Here is a 21,421-nt window from a genome sequence, read left to right on the forward strand (position 1 = left end):
CCTCCAATGAGTTCTCTGAATTTTTGAAGAAGAATGGTATATTCAGAGACAGTTTACATGCAGATACACTCCGCAGCAAAATGGAGTTGTTGAGCAGAAAAACAGGCACATTGCTGAGATTGCGCGAGCATTGATGGAAGAGAAGAATATGCCGCATAGCTATTGGGGGCTGAGGCTGTTTCTACAGCAGTTTACATCATGAACAGGACTCCAACTGCAACCATACATGATGTAACTCCAGAGGAGAGGTTTACTGCAGAAAACCTGATTTGTCTCATCTGAAAGTCTTTGGATGCATTGCATATGTGCATGTGCCAGGGGAGCTGAGAACTAAGTTGGATCCAAAAGCTGAAAAATGTGTGTTTATTGGGTATTCCCTTGAGCAAAAGGGATACAGGTGTTATAACCTTGCTACACGTGAGTTGAGGGTAAGCAGGGATGTTGTTTTTTATGAGATGATCAGCTGGTATGCTACTGAAAAAGAAGCTGTTAGGGCTGATGTGAGTGGAAATGTGGTTGCACAAAATGCAAGTCAGCAATCACAGTCTTTGAGTGGACCAGGAGAGTCCTCATCTAGTGGTTCTGTTGATAGACCATGGAGGAGTGATAGGCTGTATCATAATACCAGTCCTGTAAATGTGATTAGTATATCACATAAAGGCAAAGAGAAAGTGGACCAGGAGAGTCCTCATCTAGTGGTTCAGTTTTGATAGACCATGGAGTGGTAAGCTGCGTCATAATACCAGTCCTGCAAATGTGATTAGTACATCACATAAAGGCAAAGAGAAAGTGGTTGAGCCCCTTAGTATGCCTGACATTTCTGTAGGGCATTCTCATGTTGATGGAGAGTCTAGTGGCTCAGAGATGAGCCTTGATGAGAATCTTGGGATACCAGCTATGAGAACATCTGGTGTAAAGAAGGCTATGGAATCCATGAATGCAAAGCTGCGAAGATCTGGGAGAGTGAAGAATCCTATGCAAAGATTTACCTATGATGGTTATGTGGCACATCACTATGCATACATGGCAAAAGTTGTACAGGTTGTAGAGCCCACATGCATTGATGAGGCTGTTGGAAATGTGTGTTGGGAGAAAGCTATGGATGAGGAGATGGATGCACTATACGGAAATGAGACTTGGGATTTAGTGCAATTGCCTGAAGGCAAGAAAGCCATTGGATGCAAGTGGGTGTACAAAGTAAAACATAACAGTAATGGAAGCATAAGCAGGTACAAGGCTAGATTGGTAGCCAAAGGATATGCGCAGACATATGGTATTGATTATGAGAAAACTTTCATCCCAGTTGCCAAGATGGCAACAGTGAGAGTTGTGATAGCAGTGGGCTGCGTCAAAGCAATGGTCTTTATATCAGATGGATGTAAAGAATGCATTCTTGCATGGGGATTTGCAAGAAGAGGTGTATATGTTGCAGGATGTGAGTCACCCGAGCATGTTTCCAGGTTGAAGAAAGCCTTGTATGGCTTAAAACAAGCACCACGAGCATGGTCTGACAAGATTTCTCAATATCTTGTCACTATTGGCTTTCATGTAGCCAATGCACATTTCTCGCTGTATGTGAGACATAGTGATAGAGGGGTTGTGCTTGTTGTCATCTATGTAGATGGCCTGATCATTACGGGGGACCATGATGCAGAGATCTTTGATGTAAAGATCTTTCTTAGATAGAAGTTTGAGATGAAGGATCTGAGGGAGTTCAGATATTTCTTGGGCATTGAGGTGATTAGGTCACCACATGGTATTGGATTACTGCAGAGACAGTATGGCTTAGACATATTGTCTAAGTATGGTATGACAGGCTGTAAGCCTATCTCAGTGCCATTGGATCAGAATGGCAAGTTGAGTGCAGATTCAAGAGAGATTTTGGAGGATCCTACTATGTATAGGCGCATAGTAGGAAGCTTGATCTACATGACGATCACCAGGCCATATTTGAGCTATGCTGTTGGGTTGGTGAGTCAGTTTATGTAGGTTCCTCGGAAGCCGCATTTGGATGCATTGAGACGTATACTGAGGTATGTGAGGTCTACTTTGCATTGTGGACTATTTTATGAAAATGGGACAGAGATATGTGTACATGGGTACACAGATGCTGATTGGGCTGGTAGTATCTCAGATAGAAGATCTACTAGTGGCTTCATGTTTTCTTTGGGGAGTGCTGCTGACAGTACAGAGGCCGAGTACAGAGGTGCTGCTATGGTAGCATGTGAGGTAGTGGTTGAGAAAGCTACTTATAGATTTGGGTCTATCAGTGGGATAGACGAGTTGTCATTTTCTATGACAACATTAGCAGTATACAGCTGGCCAGGAACCCAGTTTTTTCATGCTCGCACGAAGCATATAGAGATCCACTACCATTTTGTCAGAGAGAAGGTTTTGGTAGGAGATGTTGACCTTGTTTATGTCAGCACATAGGATCAGGTCGCTGACATCTTCACCAAAGCATTGGGTACAGAGAAGCTCCACAGAGAATCAGGTCGCTGACATCTTCACCAAAGCATTGGGTATACAGAGAAGCTCCACAGATTCAGGGCTTCACTTGGTGTACATGAGATGGAGTTGAGCTCGAGGGGGAGTGTTGAGATATCGAGCTCATCTAGTGAGGCGATGGACACTGATGACCCGCCTGGGGGATAGGCCCCACACTTACACCACTGGCATGGTTGGTGAGATCATGGGTGATATGCGGCCAGTGGGATGACAGGCTGTGTGACAGCCATTCTAGAGAGACTGGCATAGTTATAGCGCCAGCTCATTTTAGTTGGGTTCCCACTATAGAGAACCCTAGTATGTATTTGGTTGAGTACCTTTTCATATTGTGTGTACTCTTATCTTTGTATATGGTGTGTTGAGTGTTGTGTGAAGAAGAAGAAGATTTTCAGCCTCTCACCTTGTGTGTTCTCTTTTAGGGTTTTGTGAGTGTGTGTGTGCTTGCAACAAGAGCTCAAGCTCTCTTCTCCCTGCATCTTTTCAAACATCACCCAGTAAGGCTTACTTCCATGTAAATTGGTGTTGGGTTCCTCAACTTTTAAGTCACCTCTTGGTGCCTCTCCATAGCATTTGGGCACTTGGGCAGGCAAATGTCGAGATGTTAATCGGATTGCTTGAACTTTCGTAATAAGCTAATAAAAAAAGAGTTATCCTTTAATGTAGATTGGTGACTTTGAAATACTAAGGTGAATGTTCAAACCTTGCCCTTATACTTGTGAGGAAGATGAGACTCTTATTGTAAAGATATCTAACAAGAAAAATATTCATGTGAGATTGTTTCACCATATCTATCATGTACATGATAATTTTAGAATAAAAGTGGCTAGATAAAGGTATTGTGGCATGAGCATATACAAGGAGACTTTAGAAAACTTTAGAAAAACTTGTGTCATGTTTGTAAGTCTTTTCATTAAGGAGATCTAACCACGTCTATCTCCCTTTCAAAGAGCAATACGTGTATCGTGTTTGTAAGTCAAGCTTGCTTAAGGAGATCTAGCAAGACTTATCATGTTTGTAAGTCAAGATTGCTTAAGGAGATCTAGCGAGACTTATCTCCTTTGCGAGCAATCAAGGAGTTCATGAGCTTGCACAAAATAAACGTAGTGCTTAGGCGTAATAAGAGGTTGAACATTGCATACAATGATATTCATCACTTTGTTTCTGATACATCTTTGATCATCCTAAATTTTAATAAATAAGCCCTTGCTCAAGAGTTTTGTGAAGGGGGATGAATACACATAGCATAACCTTAATGTGTTTAAGTACTTTACCTAATTTTAGAGACAATTATGTTCAAACCCTAGGTAGAAGTATGCTATTTACACAACCTTGGGATGGTTCGCATCGTGCACATAGTTGTGTATTCAAATTATTTGAAATTGCTCAATGCATTTCAATGGTCAAAATATAAGATATTGCTCATATATTTGTGGGAGGAGGAAGAAGGGAGCTAGACACACATAGTTCAAAGATAAATAAAGGATAGATGGATAAACTTTTGAGTATGTCATTTGCTAGCACATTAGTTCACATTCTACTAACGCTATGGGTGGGCTTTGGAGCCATGACATGCAAGAGTATTCTCACGCCTCTTTTAATTGAACTAGCATGTGGAGAGTGTAATTGCAATTGATAAGTCCCCTTCTCACATAAGTTTGACATGGCATGCTATGGTGCCAAAAAGGTTGTACATAGCCTACTAGCAAGAGCTCATTAGCCCCATGGGAAGATAATCTGCATGGAGTGTAAGTGGCCTAAGTCTTAGGGGCCATTCGTGCACAAGTCACTTTGATCTACATCATTAGGCCACTTACTCCATAGGCATCCATTTATGGAGGCTGTTAAAGAGACATTATGTATGAGACCTGCGTATGGAATGAATGCTTGGATTTCTCAGTACAAATGCCAAGGAGTCTTTTAGGCCACTAGTGGGCAACTCGTGCTTCGCACGTTTTTTGAGACTCCATATTCAAATTCTACCTAAACCTCCTCAAACCTCCTCCTCCCCTTCCCGAACCTCCAATTCTTGCCACATAGAAGCTTTGTGAAACTCTTCCTTAAGATAATATAAAGATAGAGATATAGAGAAGAGATGAAGGAGGAGCCACCCAAGAGAGGCATTGTGTGTGAAAAATGCCCAAGATGTGCAACCACAAGCACATTGCATTTGTTTGTGAGTAATCATGACTAATCAGTGGAGTAGAGATATATATTGAAGCTAGAATGTGGGGGTGTGGGAGGGCCACGTTAGTGAGCCACGCCATACAACATAGTAGGATAAGGTTTAAATGGTGCTAGTACGTCCGGGGGATTTGTTTAGGGAATGACGAGGATATTATGCGCTTAAACATGCGGGTTAAAGACGGCCACGCAACACAATGGCATATATCTATATATATATATATTAATATATATATGATATAATACAATAGCAGCTAATATATATTAGTTAATTATGTATACATAGGGTTCATAGACTACATGAGAAAGAGGACAAAAGACACTTTTGGAGGCAGGATCCTTCATATAATCTTTTTGCCTTTCAACGTCAGACAGACCAGGGCCCACCACTAGTGCCCAGCGGGCCACCAGCATTGTGAGCACGCAGCCATGTTGACCGCTCAGGTGGCAGTGGTCCCCACTGTCAGAAATCCCAAAAAGCTGGAAAAAGGTTTTACTATTATTAAAGCCTTTATATATATATATATATATAAAGTAATATAGAAGAACAAGAGAATTTAAATGATGATATATATATATATATATATAAAGTAATATAGAAGAACAAGAGAATTTAAATGATGGGGCCGCCCGGACCTCAAAATCTATTAAATTGCAGAGAATTCCCCTCAAATAGAGAAAACTACTCTTTTTGGGAGTGTTTATTGCCCTGGCCTGTGACAGGAGCTTTTTGTTGCCCAATGGGCCGATGCCTTTGCTTAAGTGAAAACTTCAAAAAATCTGATGTAGAAAAAGAAAGCCCGCTTTTTTGTAGAGAGTGTGCGCCGTGTGCACTGTAATTGATAATTATGTATCGATTTTAACTAGAAGCGACAACATGTACAAGGTACCGTGCGGCGTGTGAGGCTTTTAAAAATGACTTCGAAAAGCTGTTCAGTAGGTAGTATAGCTAGGCTTGTTGCGTAGTCAATTCCTTTTGGGCGTGGCTGGCTTCTCACTAACGTCCCGCGGACGTGTGAGCCATTAGGACGAGTTCCCACGCCCCACAGCTTCTGCACTTTATTTTGAAAGGCCTTGACATCACGGTTACCTTTTGACCTTGTTCCACATGAGACCAGTGTTCGAAAAAAACCCGGGTTTAGTGTAATTTGCACCTGCAACTTCTGAAAATTACCTTCAAATTTTTAACTTGAAGGTACAAAAACCTGCAAAATTTGGGAAATTTTAGAAGGAAAACCTCCAAAATTTGAGAAATTCTTCAATTAATAATTTCCCAAATTTCTAATGAAGGTTTTTAACTTTTTGGCAAAATTATTTTTTTCGAACACTGCATGAGACTTGCAAGTATTTCACCATTTACAGTGGCATTGTTGGTGTTGTTTTGAATTTGAGAACGCCCACCAAAAATCAAGCATCGGCGTCATTGCCATTGTTTTGAATTTGAGAATCCAACTCTGCCAAAATTGGCAAAGTTTAGGTGGAAAACACTTCCTTGGGGGAGCTCTGGTTAAGGAAACTCCACCTTACCTCGCTCGATTGGTCTCTTTTCAAGTTTGCTGGTGTCGCACAACCATTCACAAGGGGCAGACAAGCATGGTCTTTAAGACCCTTGTAGATAGGATCAATGGCTATGAGATCATGAGTTGTGTCTGATCGAAAAGTAAACTAGGAGAAAAAAGTGAAGTAGGGATGACAATCAACCACCATTTTTTGGCATGTTGGATCGGAAAAACAAAGTAAATTGGGGACGATGGTTGGCCACCATAATTTTTCGGCGTATTGAGTAAACCAGGGGTCGAGGTAATCTGGGAAAAGTAAACTAGGGAGAGGGTAAACCCAAGAAGTAAACTAGGGACAAGAGGGTAAACTAAGGAAAATTAGGGAAGTAAACGAAGGGCTTGGATTTAAACTAGAATGCATTAAAAATAAATAAAAAAGATTTGACAATGTGGTGGTAATAGTGTTTTGGTTAGAGCTTAGCTTTTTAAGCTAGAGGACTCGAGCTCGATTCCAAGCTTCACCTACTAAAAGTAAACTTTTTGGTTTTTGAGTGAGACTTGTAAAGCCCAACTTCAATAGGAAAAAAAAAGTAAACTAGGGACGCCAAAAAATGGTGGACGACTGTCGTTTCTAGTTTACTTTTTCGACATCCCTAGTTTATGTTTTAATTTTCTACTTTACTTTTTTTCCCCTAGTTTACCTCGAAGTTAGGCCCAAAAAAATTCGAAGTCCCATGTCTCAAAAACCAAAAGGTTGTTTACTTTTAGTAGGCGAAGCTTGGAATCGGCCCCATGACCTCTAGTTTTAAGAGTTAAGCTTTAACCAGTACACTATTAGCACCACATTGTCTGTTAGTAGTCATCTTCTGTTTGTACCATATTACTCAGTAGTAGTAGGGAGTGAGCGTCATTGTTGTGGGTGTGCCCGTCCATGTAGGAGCTTCTCCAGTTTTCCTCATTGTCCATATTTTCCCAGTTTTCCTAGCAGTGGGGGGATTATATGTGCTAGCCGAGTTGATCTATTGTTGGCTAACTGATGATTTGCTGGCCGACTTGATCTAGTGCTGTGGTTGACTGCTTTTTATGCTGGTCAACTGGATATTATCCAATCATGGGCCCATCCAAGGGCAGTGGGCCCATCCAGGGGCGGTAGGCCCAATTGTTGCTACTAGCCGATTGGCTGTCCCTACATGTATATATAGCTCCTCTTTCCCCCACAACAGTTTTGTACCGGATTCATGTGTAAATAGTAGAGTTTATACAGCCTTCTCCTCTCTTTCATTTCTATACTTTCTACTCTTAGTACTTTGTCTCATTTCTGCTGCCCATTTTGACATGGTATTAGAGCCCCAGGTGGCTTGAAGATTCAAAAACAGTAAGAGCATTCGTGAGTGCTGCGTTTGGTGCTGATTGGAGTATTTTTGGGTTGTATGGGATGTGGAGAAGAAGGTAGAAGGTGGCATCATTGCTGGACAGCCACCGTGCATTTATTTACAACCTCTTCTTCAATTTTTTTCCCACCCAGCCTCCCTTCACAAGACCAAGTAAACACCCAAGATGGCAGATTTGCTTGAGATAGCATAGAAACACATAAAGATCCCTACCCTCCCGACGTTCCCGGTGGATTGACAGTTGGACGAGAACAACTATGGCATCTGGAAGGTAATGATGGAGTTTGTCTTGGAGTCCTATGATTTGGCTGATTTCATTGTGGTTGGAGTTCCAAGGCCAGAGTTGGAGGAGGAGGAGCTTTCATTATCCATCAAGAAAGAGCAGGGGGCTCAGGAACAGTTGTGGGATCGTGGCAATGCTCGTGTGTGTTCTTTCATCTTCCTTAATTACACACCCCAAGTGATCAACCACATTAAACACATGACGCTGGCTCGAAGGATTTGGTAACACTCAATGGCTTCTTTGTACAATAGGTTATCGCCCATGAAGAGAATTTCCTTGGAAGTGCAGATGCGAGTGATGAACCCTACAAAGTCTTTGACGATGCGAGAGCACATCAACAAACTTCAGGCTCTTTAGTAATAAGAGGTTCTTCAAGCTGGGATGAGATATCATCAGAGGATATGGCCATCACCTTGCTGTCTCATCTATCCCCTCGGTACTTAGCTTTCTATTCTTCCTTGATCTCACCAGTTGTTAATCCCATTTTGGATTAACAAAGATGCTCCTCCATTTGAGGACATTAATAAGTGTTACGTAATGGCACTATAAACATTGTACATTATGAGATACTGGCTAGCCAAGGCTTTAGATTAGTAAGTTTTGGACGCCCTCGCCCGTGTGAATAAGGGCCGGATGTATAAAAGGCAATTTCTCATAATGAAAGAACACAATCCCCCTTTGTGCTATGAGAGCTCTTGCTTTGTCTTGTGTGTGTGAGAGAGAGAGTGTACTCTAGTGCATGTTTCTCTTATATGCATGTGTATGGGAGAGTGAGAGGAAGATTGCCTTGCATTGTGGTGTGAGCGACTCCGTTGGTGATGACAGCGTGGAGATGGAGATTGGAGGAGTGGAGCTTCCAAAAGCGAGCTTGGAGAGCCTCAAGGGATATGAGCTCAAAGAATTGGTAAGTACCCAACGATAGTTATTGTCTATTGCTTCTTCCAATTGTGGATGTGTGGAGTTCCCTCTTAGGAGGTGCGACGGCCCATAACATTTTTGGCATCGCTACCGGGAAAACACCATTGTTTCTTCCATTCTCTTAGAGCTCCAGCTCCCATTATGCAAGATTCACTATTGTCTTTGCATTTTGAAGGTGCATTGTGAAAAACTATGTAGATAAGGCTTGTGTAGAAGAGAACAAATTAGAGTAGTTGTGCAAAATCGTGTGTTTGGAAGTGTGGGTGAGTACTTGGTATTGCCTAGAGGAAAGCTACGCTTGGTTTTCTTTTAATTTTGTTGTTTTTGTCACCAATTTCGCTACCATGAGCTAGCAATTGGTGACACGCTTTGTTCTGTTTTTTTTTTCTAAAAATCACGAAAATTACAAAAACAAGGAGCCATTGGTTGTGTTGGTGACTTGCATTGCATTCCAATTGCTTGGCACAACCTTTTTGGATCTTTTGGATAGGGAAATCACACTCTAAACATCATTCTGTTGACTCGGTTGTTAACACGTGAAAGTGCAGGAAGTAGTTCACGGCGTGAACCGAAGTCTACTACTTCATGACGTGAAACACTTTCCACAATTAGTGCTAGAAATTTCAAGATTGCCTTACTAAAGTTAGGACGCCTTATCCTGACATGTATGACACAAAGAAACGGAAAAAACTTATCTCGTGAAAGTGCATTGCAATACTTCACGACGTGAAACACATTCTAGTTCACGACGTGAAACACCATTTGGTTCATGATGTGAAACACCATTCTGCTAGTTCACGGAGACCTGCTATTTCACGATGAGAAAAGTCTTGTTCACGAATTGAAGGTTTGTGGTAAGAGAGGTTCATAAGTGCACCATAAGAGTTGCCCTGACTCGAATTACTACAATTCTAAGCCGAGATTTCAAATTGTGAAACACGAGTGGTTCATGGCGTGAAATATTAAGAGACTAAGGTTATGTAGAAGGGGATGAGAGGGTGTGAGTGTGAAGGGACTTAAGGTTCACTAGCTCACCTATTTAAAGGTGGAGCCATGAGGCATTTTGTGATTGAGCAAGGCCTAGTTGTATTCATAAACAACTTAATAAGCAAGAGATTGTTCTTGTATTTTGTGAGCTCTTTTCCTCCATACACTTGATCTAGCATGAGCACCACGTTTTCTCAACATGGTATCTAGAGCCTAGGTTGATTAGGACTCTTGTGGTGTAGAATAGGTCAAAAATCTTCACTTTTTCTTATCTTCCCTTGTGTGGAGCTCAACCCTCTGCTGGTGGAGGCCTTCTATCAGCTTGTAGAGGCCATATCTCGTGGAGATTCCTTCAAGGAAGATGTAGAGGACACCTGGGCGTTTCATTTCGTACGATCAATCTGCTGATTCGTCGCTCATCCGCCGTTCGGGCATTCTCTTTGCAGCAACTCGACGTCGTTTTTCTGTGCAACGCTGGCCGTACAGCCATTTGCACAGCCATTTGCCGGGAGACCCAAGACATCTTAAACCAGAGCAAGAAAGACCGCAAAAAGAAGACAAATAAAAAGATGCAGGGGTCCTCACCAATGTTGCAGCAGAATCACAAAGAATAGAGGAGGAAGTCGCAACCAAGATTCGAACTTACCAAGAGAGGCAATATAGGAAACCATCTTCACTTAGATAACACAAGAATCCCAGCAACACCTTACATCCCCAGCACCTTATCTCCTCTCAAGGATTCTACACTGCAGAATGCAGACACACTAATTGAAACAGCTCCAGAACCAGCCATACTCATGCAAGATAAAGAAACAAGAAGTGAAGAAGTATCCATGGCCCAAACACCAGTTGAGGGACGTATGGAAGCAAGCAAATGCCAAATATCTCCAGAGCTATCAAGTCCAAGCAAGTGAAGATGATTGGAAAATGAAGAAGGGCTACCATAGCTTGCATCCTTACACAACAACCAACAATTCTTACAAGAGACTACGAACTGGATGAGCTCCTCAACCACTAATTGGGTTGGAAACAGAATCGGGGACCGATACACTAAGGGGGTAGGAGCAAAACGTTTGGCGATGCCATCTCCTCACCACCCATATGCCATCTCCTCACCACCCATATGCTCCATGACCATAACAGTGCACTCTGGAAACAAGTCAAGAACACATCAACACAAGTGCAAAAGTTACAGGAAAACCTTAAAGCAGCAGAGTCAACACACAGGGAGGTTATTATGAGAAGTTTGAAGGCTGCAGAAGAGCAAGAAAAGAAGTACACATCCCTGGAAAATAATAACCTTATGTTAAGCCAAACCATAGTCCAAAAGATAAAAGAGAATGCTGATCTCAATGCCAAGCTGGAACAAGCAAAGGAACAACTCCAGAAAGAGGTAAACCACACAAAAGAAATCATAGCATTACATGAACAACAAACACAAGTCTTCCAGAAAAATGCCAGGGCCAAGGAAGAGGTGCTACAAAACCAAATTATGCAGCTAACAGCACAACTCAAAGCAGAGGAGGAAAGAGCAAATCCACTACAGCAAGAATGGGAACTAACCAATAAGGCTCATGCAAAGAAAATTTGAGTCCTCAATGAAATCACAAGCACAAGCTAGGCAGACGCACACACAAAAGAGCTGGCACACCAAGAAAAAGTGATGCTACTCACTCAACAGCTCCAAGATACTCATAACCTGGCAGCCCAAAGACTCCACAAGATTACTACAACTCAGGAAAGGGAAGCAAGCGCCCGACGGGCCCAAGAAGTTGCCATAAGAAGATTTGAAGATTTAGATGCTGGAAGGATGGTCCGAGAAATGGCCATTTCTAACCTCCTTAGCAACACGGAGTCCCACCTGCAAGAGCTCGAGCGCCAGCTAGCAATAAAAGAAAGAAGTCAAAGGCCAGAGCTGAGCGATGACCTTCGTCTCCTCATTGAGCATGCCTTTGAGTTGGGACAATTGCCAGTAACTCCTCGAGCCCCTCCTCAGACTCTTTCTATGTTTTTGTCTACACTAACCCTCTCTTTGCTTTAGTATGATATAAACCTCGCTACCTGTGTTGAAGATATAGGCCTAGGTGAACTAACTTTAATCAAACAAAATACTGAAAGAGATGCTAACCCCACAATAATAATGGGTGTTTTGAGAGGTGACTTAGTCTTGACTAACCCTCAAGATATCTTTTTCAATCCCCTCCACCCCCTATCATATTAAACCTTCGTAGTTGGTGTCGCGTGCTCCAAAACTCAGAAATCCTGGACAACAGTGCTGAAAAATTAGATTTGTTTGTTTTCGAGATGACATCCCAGAGACGCCCACCAACTACGAAGTCGTAACACAAAGTTACCAATGGGTCATAACTCACGGCTAGTTAGAGGTCTATAATACTCACCAACATCTAAACCTCTCTGAGTCCACTCAATATCACCCTTATGGCATTCTAAAACTCTACAGTAATATTTACAAACATTTAGAAGCCATGATGACAACTGTACAATACAATTTTGATGCTACCCATATAGAGTATCCTACTATAAACGAAGAGGAAATTCTAGACATAAGGGAATTTATTAAGACTCATAAGCCTAGTCACCCGCCACCTACTCTAGCACAGAACAGGGTCAAGAAGAAACATCTTCATTTTTAAAATCCACTTACTCTGTCTACACTAATGTTGCTAGTAAATTACTTAACCCCTATCCTACCTTGCAAGCTACTAACACCTCTCAGCAGGCGCCGAATGTATCTTCTCATCTTTTTATCCTCTTGAGACTAATTTTCCCACTAACACCCTTGCCCCTGAGGAGGTACGAGGAATTACCCCATCTCCAACACGACACACCCAAGAGGTATGGCATACTACACCAAAAGATAATATTCAGCCATTTACTGATGACACAGTTTTGGATGATTTGACAGCTACAGAATACGAGGGACTCATATGAGCCGGTAATCCGCTTTTGAAACCCAAACTGATGTTCAAAGCACTAATGCAGATTATTCCTTTTGAGCCTACCCGACGGATCATGCCGGAGGCATACGCAGAGGTAACTCCAACAAGGCAACATAATGTACCATACCCTCTCGGTGTACCATGACCTGATCTTGAGGAACTGCTTCCAATGGTGGCGAGAGAGGGTACTTTATGGGCAAACGTGACCAGGCACACAAAGCTTGCCAACCCACAATTGGCAGACTTACTGGAGATCTGAATAGTCACTTTTATGATCAGCTACTATTTTTGTAGGTGGCGAAAAAGCAAACCCTGTACACACCAGAGGCGACTACGCTACCATCACCACTACTGATGAAGAGCACCCCCACCTAGAGGATTTTGGACTTCAACCCGAATGGAGAAAGGAGTACCTTGTGATTTCAGAATACAACCAGGTGTACATGACTGCGCCACCCACCTTGCGGGTCGATCCATTGTACATGCCAATCAAAAGAAGATGGACTCCGCTAGAGTTTCACGAAGCCAAAAGACGTGACTCTCGTGTGCTACAATTTTCCAATCTTTGTACCAGCAACTTTTGGCCACATACAAGAACAATGACAATAGTTATTGACATGGATCCAGGCATGGTGCAGCATTCCCGACCCTGCCATTATAGCTAGTGTCAGATTTTTGAAGCTGGTGGTGGTCCTCATAGACCAACCAAAGGAACATTATGATGGTCATGACGCAGACAACTTAAGGTTCGACATGAACCAACGCCCATCAAATAGAGAAATCATGCTTTATTACCACCGTCTTCGTTGTCTTCCAGGCTACATGCACATCACATTTGAAGATATGGTGGATACTGGATTTTGGTGATCCCATTTAGCGTTCAGAAGAACACTTAAAAAGCTCCAATCCAGAAGGAATTTTTACCGACATGAGCTCGGTGACCAGGTCTTCCAACCTAGGTAACAGGTTCTGAGGATAGAACCTACATCGGAAGGGGGGGATGTTAATCTCATTTTGGATTAACAAACATGATCCTCAATTGTGAGGACATTAATAAGTGTCATGAAACGATACTATAGAAGTTATACATTATGAGATATTGGCCACCCAAGGTCTCATAAGTAAGTTTTGGGCACCCAAGTGTGAATAAGGGCCAATTGTATATAAGGCATTTTCTCATAATGAAGAGACAATCCCCTTTGTGCTATTGAAAGTCTCCCTTTGTGTCTTGAGAGAGATTGAAGGTGTGAGAGCATTCTAGCATTGTGCCTCTTTTATGCTTGTATGATTCATGCTTGTGTGAGAGAGACAGTGACTGTCCTATGTGCAACAGTGTGAGCGACTCCATGGTGATAGCCTGGAGGTGGAGCTTGGAGTTTGGAGCTTAACAAAGCGAGCTTGGAGGCCTCAAGGGACTCAATATCAAAGCATTGGTAAGTACCCTATGACGGTTATGATCTATTGCTCACCCATTAGGTGAATGTGTAGAGTTCTCTCTTCGAGGTGTGGTAGCCCATAACAATATCTCAACTTCAAATCAATCTTTATCTTGGGAATAGGATACATATTCTTGATAGTAAGCTGATTTAGCCTATGATAATCAATGTAAAATCTAAGATTCCCATCCTTCTTCTTTAGGAAAAAAAACTAGCGCACACCATAAGGGGATACACTAGGACGAACAAACCCTTGCTCTAAAAGTTCCCTCAATTGCTCTTTGAGATCAATTGCTTCTGGAAAAACCATCTTGTAATCTCTTTTTGAAATATGGCCATTGGTGTACTTCACCACTTATCAATCAAAGTTCAAGACTCCGCCGGACATCATAGTGAGTAGTCCATATGTACATCAAATAAGTTGACAGCTCTATGTGGAGTTCTCTTGTGTGAGACACTTTTGAAATTGCAGAAAATGTACTTCCGCATTCATGAGGGAAGTTAAGAAAATTCCCAATGGCCCATACATTACTCCATACATGGTTTCGAGGAGGATGAAACCTTTAGGTGGGGATGGTTCTGTGTCGATTGTTCTCAGGGAAGAATTTGGGCCATTGCACTTAGTCTGTTTTTTCCAACTTTGCTTGAACTTCAGCTTCCTCCAGTATCTTCAGACACTCGGGGCTGTGGTAGTGGAGAGCTACTTTTCCATGGGGCGTATGCATTTCGTTCCTGGAAGGCTTGGGAATAGGGACCCAAGAAATTCAGCTTTGGTTTATATATTGTTCTTTTTCTCCCACTGGGCGAGGATCCCATAGCACTTGTAGCTTGTGATGTGGCCGGAGTTTCGTGTGCTTCGAACTCTGAGGCTGACATCTGTGTACAGTCACAAGGTATCAGTCTCATGACTAGTGGGGCTTGATACCATCTTTTCCTTTTCCTTTTAAAAAAAAAGTTTGTTAGTGTAAAAGTAAATATATGTTAGTATCAGCATATGGCGTGAATTAGCAGGGTGCGAAGAGGGTTGACCCGTGAAAGTGCAGACCCGTGAAATGGTTGGGCGTGAAATGATTGGGCCATGAAATGCTTAGGTCGTGAAATGGTTGGGTCATGAAACGGATGGGCCCTGAAAATGCAGACCCGTGAAATGGTTAGGCCGTGAAATGGTTGGGTCGTGAAAATGCTAACCCATGAAATGGTAGGCCGTGAAATGGTTGGGCTGTGAAATGGTTGTGCTATGAAATGGCAGACCCGTGAAATGGTAGGCCGTGATGGTTGAGCCGTGAAAACGCAGAATCGTGAAATGGTTTAGCCGTTGAAAACACAGAATAGTGAAATGGTTGGGCCGTGAAATGGTTGGGCCGTGAAACGGTTGGGTTGTGAAAACGCAGACCCATGAAATGGTTAAGTCGTGAAATGGTAAGGTTGTGAAATTGCAGACCCGTGAAATGGTAGGCTGTGAAATGGTGAGCTGTGAAATCGCAGACTCGTGAAATGGTAGGCTGTGAAATGGTGGGTCGTGAAATGCAGACCTATGAAAGTGCAAACCTATCGTGTAACTAAAATTCGTTGTTCATGAATCTACATCTAGCATTTTTATACTTTCTTATGCATATGTGATGTGATCGTGAAAGAGTGAGAAATGTTTTAATGATGTCTTCCGCAATATAATTGATGCCATTGATCAAAAAACAACAAAAAGAAAAGAAAAGAAGAGTTAAGGTCCCACCTTAAAGGGAATGCTCGAGATGATTGTAAGGAGGATGGGAGCACAATGCGCACACAATCGAATGCAGAAGACTGATAATCGCAATCAACTGCAGAAGACCGATAATCGAGCACAATGCGCACGCAATCGAATGCAGAAGACTGATAATCGCAATCGAATGCAGAAGATCGATAATCGCAATCGAATGCAGAAGACCGATAATCACAAACGATGAACTGACGAAAGAAGAAAGATAATTCGATTTTATAACGCAGCCGTCAGACAGGACGGCTACCTTAATGAAGGAAGCCACGTGGCTCTGCGTGAGTGGCTGCGTGAAAATTACCGTTTCACGATGTGAATTGTTTTGGACTTTTTCATGGCGTGAAACCATTTTCTACTACAGTTTCACGTCGGACTTTTTCATGGCGTGAAACCATTTTCTACAGTTTCACGTCGAAGTGCATAAGATCGAATTTTTCTCATTTTTTCGTTATGCTCAAGCAATCAGTCATGCACATGATGAGTGAATGATACAGATCTTACCTTATACCCATTTGTGCAAACATTGGATACCTATTTGTTTATTGCCATGAGAACCAAGGCTCTGTTGGGCATTCGTGATGCAGTCTTTTTAGTTCCATGTGGGAGTTTTTTATTGTTCCTTCCACCCAACTGAACAATGTTGTCATTGTTTCTGGTTGTGGAGGAGGTCTTATGTCTGCATCTCCTTGTTGAACTTCTAGGCTTCTATCTACATCTCCCTATTGAACTTCCTTGCCTTTATCTTTAGATTCCTTGTTCGTCGTTGTAGCTAGGGTGGGTACTTCTGTTGCTTTGGCCCTCCTCATCCCAATTGGCTGGTTTTTCTTCTTTCTCCACACAAGAGTTGGCATGGTGCTAGCTTGGGCTGGGAGTTGATGTTGCACACCCTTACCATCCTCTTGTTGATGTTGCACACCCTTACCATCCTCTTGTTGATGATTCAAATTGTTTATTATGGTATTGACCACTGGATTGGGTTTAGGTACCCATATTACTGCATTGCCTCAATAGTAGCCTTGTGCTTGCAATAAGTCCTTCCGGACCCATTGCTTACGGAATCCTTGGATTTTCTTCGGGTGCTTGTTGGAGTCCTTCCACTTGGTTTGTGTCAGCAAGGTGAGACTTTTGAATTGTGTCCTTCTTTGGGTTTTTATACTATTTATGGTGTCCTTCTTGACTGGCTGATCCCTAAGTAGGTTCTTAGGCACCCACTTCTGCATACCCTTAGATGTTGGGTATTGTGTGGGCGAGCTTCTCGGAACGGGTGCTGGTGCTGTTTTCTGAGGTGTTGCCTCTGTACTCGTTGTTTGTTTATCACATATGACGTACTTCCCTTTGTTTGTCAAGTTCCATAAGGGTATGGACATGACCTTCTCGGCTATGCTTAGCAATGATGTTCTCTCTTTCCATTGGATATAGCATTTACTACACAGATCCAGGATCATCCTAGAATCATCTCTTCTTCCTAGAACCTGCAGGCATGACAAACACCTTTCCGACCAAATTTACTTTTTATGGAAATATTAACATTAAAATACCCTTCGGCTTTTGTGGTTGTCAAATGAATGCTACGAACTTGTGCAGCAATGGGTTCAAGATTTGGTTTATCTAATGCTACCCAAGTCTCATAGGTGATCAAGTTATGACTTGACCTTGTATCGATTATTTTGCAATACTTATTGCATGGCTCTTAGCTACAGTCAATCCCACCTTGAGTCGTGCTAGTTCAATATTCAATGCCCCTTCATCCAAAAGGGTCACAGACGCCATGTTGACATGTATCAGTCTTTTGTGCATTAATTGTTTGGCCTTGGCCTCCCTAGCCTAGCTTCTTCTTGCGCTTGCTGGATTTTTTCTTTTGCAAGCTGTTTTTGTTGTTTTAAGAGATGTTCTTGTTTGCAAGAGTATCTCTTGGGTCAGTGGTCCAAAATATTTTTTTAGTTTACTTCTATTGACATAACCCTCTATTTGGATGCCGTCAATTGTTTCAATTTGGACAAATCCCTCAAGTGTGATTTTCAACACTCGGAACAGTCCCAGACCTTTGTATTTAAGTTTATTTTTCCTGGTGTTACGACACCATACATGAGGACAAGATCCCCCGTTTCTAGTTCTTTTTGCTTAAGGTTTTTGTCGAACCAATGTTTCTTGCGTATTTTTTCAACCATGAGGCATTGTGATGCCATCAACCTGGTCTCATCTAGCTTTTCCAATTCAATTAGTCTTTTGGCTAATGCATTCTCCGTTAGACGCTCTTGTATGGAAATCCTTAAGCTTGGGACTAGGTATTCCATGGGCATAACTGCTTCTTCAACCCCATAAGCTAGACGAAAGGGAGTATATCCTGTCGCTACCTTATATGATGTGCGATATGCCCAGAGGGCTGCTCTGTCAGTTTATGTTCCTAGTCTATTCGATTTGCTTTCAATGTCTTTGTCAAGATAGTACATAAAATCTTGTTTGTACTCTCTGCTTGACCATTGGCCTATGGGTAATAAGGTGATGATTTTTGATGGATTACTAGGAACCCTGCAAGTAAATGATCAATCACCTCATTGATAAAATGTGAGCCGTGATCACTAACTAATTCTAACAGACATCCGAACCTTGAGATGATTTGCTCGTATATAAATCTTGTTGTTGTTCGTGCATCAGCTCTCTTTGAGGCTCTGGCTTCTGCCCACTTTGTGAAATAGTCAGTGGCTATGATTACCTATTCGGCCACCTCCTTGGCCGCATCCACGGCCTCCTCTACCTCATCCTCTTCCTGAACTTGTGTAGAAGGCATGTTGCTCTGAACTGTTTTTGTTTAGTGAAGACTGTTGGTCTTCACCCAAGCTCTTCTCTTCTATAATCAACATAGACACCAAATCTGTGAAATTGAGAATGTTTTCTCGAGTCTAAATAGACATCTTGAATGCCTTGTATTGTGGTCTGAGACTACGTAGACAGACTTCCACCTTATCATCATCATCTACTAAAACACCAATAGATGCAAGGGATTCCACAATACCCTTGATCTTCAATGCATAGTCATTCACAGACATACTCTTTTTCTCCACAGTATGAAGTTCATTCTTCAAATGTATCTTTCGTGCCTTGGTATTCATTTCATAGAGTTTTACCAAGGTGTCCCATGCCTCCTTGGGGGACTTGGCATCCTGTATGTGCCCAATCATGGTGTCCTGTATACTGATAGAGAGCCAATACATAACTTTTCGGGCTCCATGGTTCCAATCCTTGAACTCTTTCACATCTACAGTAATCGGATTGATCTCCGGTGCCTCCTCATGCTCACCTTCTATGTAGTCCCAGTAACCCTTTTCCATCAGGAAATTTGTCAACTTGAACCTCCAAGCATGGAAGTTGTTTTTGTCAAGCTTCTCAGCAACAATCTGGTTTATGCCATCATTTGACATCTTGCCAGACACACAAATTTACCAGAAACAGCACTCTGCTTTGTCCTACACAAACTGTTGTATTTTTTGAAGCGGTACTGTACTACACTCAAATGTCACAAACTAGTGACCTCAATGTGCATACATACACCCAATGGCAACTGTTTGACCTCCTTGCAGGACACACAATGTTTGCACAACCAATCTGTCTTCTTGCAATTCTTAAAACAGAGTTCTGCAGAGAATCGATGACTTACCCGCAGTGCTCGAAATCGCCTGCTTTCCAAAAACGGAGGTCGTAACACGACCGAACGCGTTTTTGGCCGAAAAAATTTTGTTTGATAGGACATTATAGTTTCCCTATAGCTTTACTCCCGCAAAGAAAGCTCCTCAATCAGAGATTGTTTGCCGATGCCTCCCGTAGAGCTCCCGACAAGGGTGTAGACACAAATAGGGAAGAGTAGATGAAGCTCTTACTCTCGTACTGCTTCCTGTGCTTCTCTTGCTTGTATCTCAACCCTTAGCATGAACCAGGCTCTGATACCATGAAAAGATGTAAGATCTTGAGCTCTTACAAGCACACACACACTCACAAAACCCTAAAAGAGAACACACAAGGTGAGAGCCTGAAAATCTTCTTCTTCTTCACACAACACTCAACACACCATATACAAAGATAAGAGTACACACAATATGAAAAGGTACTCAACCAAATACATACTAGGGTTCTCTATAGTGGAAACCCAACTAAATGAGCTAGCGCTATAACTATGACAGTCTCTAGAATGGCGCTATAACTATGGCAGTCTCTAGAATGGCTGTCACACAGCTTGTCATCCCATTGGCCGCATATCACCCATGATCTCACCAACCATGCCAGTGGTATAAGTGGGGGCCTATCCCCCAGGCGGGTCATCAATGTCCACCGCCTCACTAGATGAGCTCAATATCTTAACAAAACATGCCACTAATTATAAACCATGTTAATAATAGCTTTGGTTAACATCATTTTTCAAGTGAGGTTATGCTTCTTGTAATCTATCATTATGTAACTGCACAAAGCGCTTATTGAGAAAACATATATGGGTTGACTGAGCTTATGGTTGTGTAATGCGAGTCGTAGTAAGAATGAGCTAGATGTACATAGAACTAGGAAGCCAAATTTGGGCCCCCAATTGTAAATGGGTGGCGGGCCATTATAAAAAGTGAGCTCATATATATAAATAATTTTATGGAATATAAAAAGGGACAATCCCTCTTGCATGCACGTTGGCATTGAATCAAGGTAGATCTTTCCATACCTCCCCTCTTCTTGGCTCATTACCTAGCTTGTGGATCTCCATTTGGGTGACACAAGTGCAGGTGGAGTGAGCCCCTAGCAGCCTCACATAGGGGAGTTAACCCTCATTAGGGTTGGCTAAATGCAAATCTTCGAATCGACCCTTGCATGGCATCATTCTCTTCTTCTCTCCCTCTATTGTGTAAGGTAGTATGTTTTAGTTGACATCTTTGCTGCCGCTGTCGGGGGTGAGCATTTAGCTTAGGGTCCTCCATACATTTCACTTGCTAGAGCCATCGCATTGCCCAGTTGGAGTGCAAATTCAACGGTGGTTGCATGTTTGATGTGTTTGTTTTCTTGTTGTTTGATTTTGTTTACTCTTACCATGGAGCAATGGGGATCAATGGAGCATGAGGAGAGTTGAAGTCTTCATCGAAATGGAGCATGAGGAGCGTTGTCGAAGTCTTCACTTCATCGGATGTGGGAGACACAATTAGGTGCTTGAACTTTGCTCTTGAGATTCATGCAATTTTTGGTTTTGTTCAACATTTGTTAAGTTTTACATAATTAGCTTAATCCTCTAATTAATCTCGAGCAATTAGGTTTTCTTAGGCATTCTAGTAATCATTGGGTAGATAGAGACTAGCTCTAGCCTCCTATAGAAAGAAAAACTCAAAAAAACATCTGGGAAGTACCTGAATCATTAGAAATCCGAGGAGGAGGAGGCAAAATTTTCACTCTAGTTTGGTTTCTCAGAAGTGGACGACCGTACCCTTCTCAGTGCCACGACTGTGTCAACTTTGCCACACCCATTCCATTCCCAGAGCA

This window comes from Cibotium barometz, chromosome 8 (assembly GCF_041138505.1).
Source record: "Cibotium barometz isolate CiBa-2024 chromosome 8, ASM4113850v1, whole genome shotgun sequence".
NCBI classification, from domain to species: domain Eukaryota; kingdom Viridiplantae; phylum Streptophyta; class Polypodiopsida; order Cyatheales; family Cibotiaceae; genus Cibotium; species Cibotium barometz.